The sequence below is a fragment of the Charadrius vociferus genome, unplaced genomic scaffold (assembly GCF_000708025.1).
Source record: "Charadrius vociferus isolate BGI_N301 unplaced genomic scaffold, ASM70802v2 scaffold1028, whole genome shotgun sequence".
Lineage (NCBI taxonomy): Eukaryota > Metazoa > Chordata > Aves > Charadriiformes > Charadriidae > Charadrius > Charadrius vociferus.
This window is the reverse complement of record NW_009649564.1, coordinates 298,618-299,197: the sequence shown is the minus strand read 5'-3', so window position 1 is coordinate 299,197 and position 580 is coordinate 298,618.

Below are 580 nucleotides of genomic sequence, written 5' to 3'. Positions count from 1 at the left end.
TGAATTGCAAATAAGGAAAAAAGGGAAGATCGAGTGTGTTGTCAAAGAGATCACTAATATGAACAGGCTAGAAAATACCAACCCCGATATGGATGTGAAAAGCCCTGACTACGACTAAATGACCACACACGCAACACAGCAGCTCAGGAGAATATTTCTCCCACACACACTAACAGGCATGTGAAAAGCATCAGCCCCTTTCCATTACCGCTACCTGTAAGCGGCAGAGAGAAAAAGAAGAGGCAGTATCAATGTCACCAGTCATTTACACTCTCTTACGACAGGGAGGGAGGGAAGAAGGGAGTGCGCTGAACGATCCCCCTTCCCAAAAACGTGCCTGCAGTGCAGCGTGTGCGCAACCCGAGAGAGGGAAGGCTCAAACCTGCCCCGTCCTTCAGAACGGGAACACACGAGCCTCAGGGAGGCGGGGGAGACAAGAGGGCACGGTCTGCGGGGACGCTGCCGGGGGAGGGACAGCCCAGACCCCGCACCTGAGAGGCCGCACGCCCCGCAGGGGTGACCAGCGGCCCCCCGCAGCGGTGGCCAGAAACGGGGCCAGCGCTGAGGAGGCCCGGCAAGG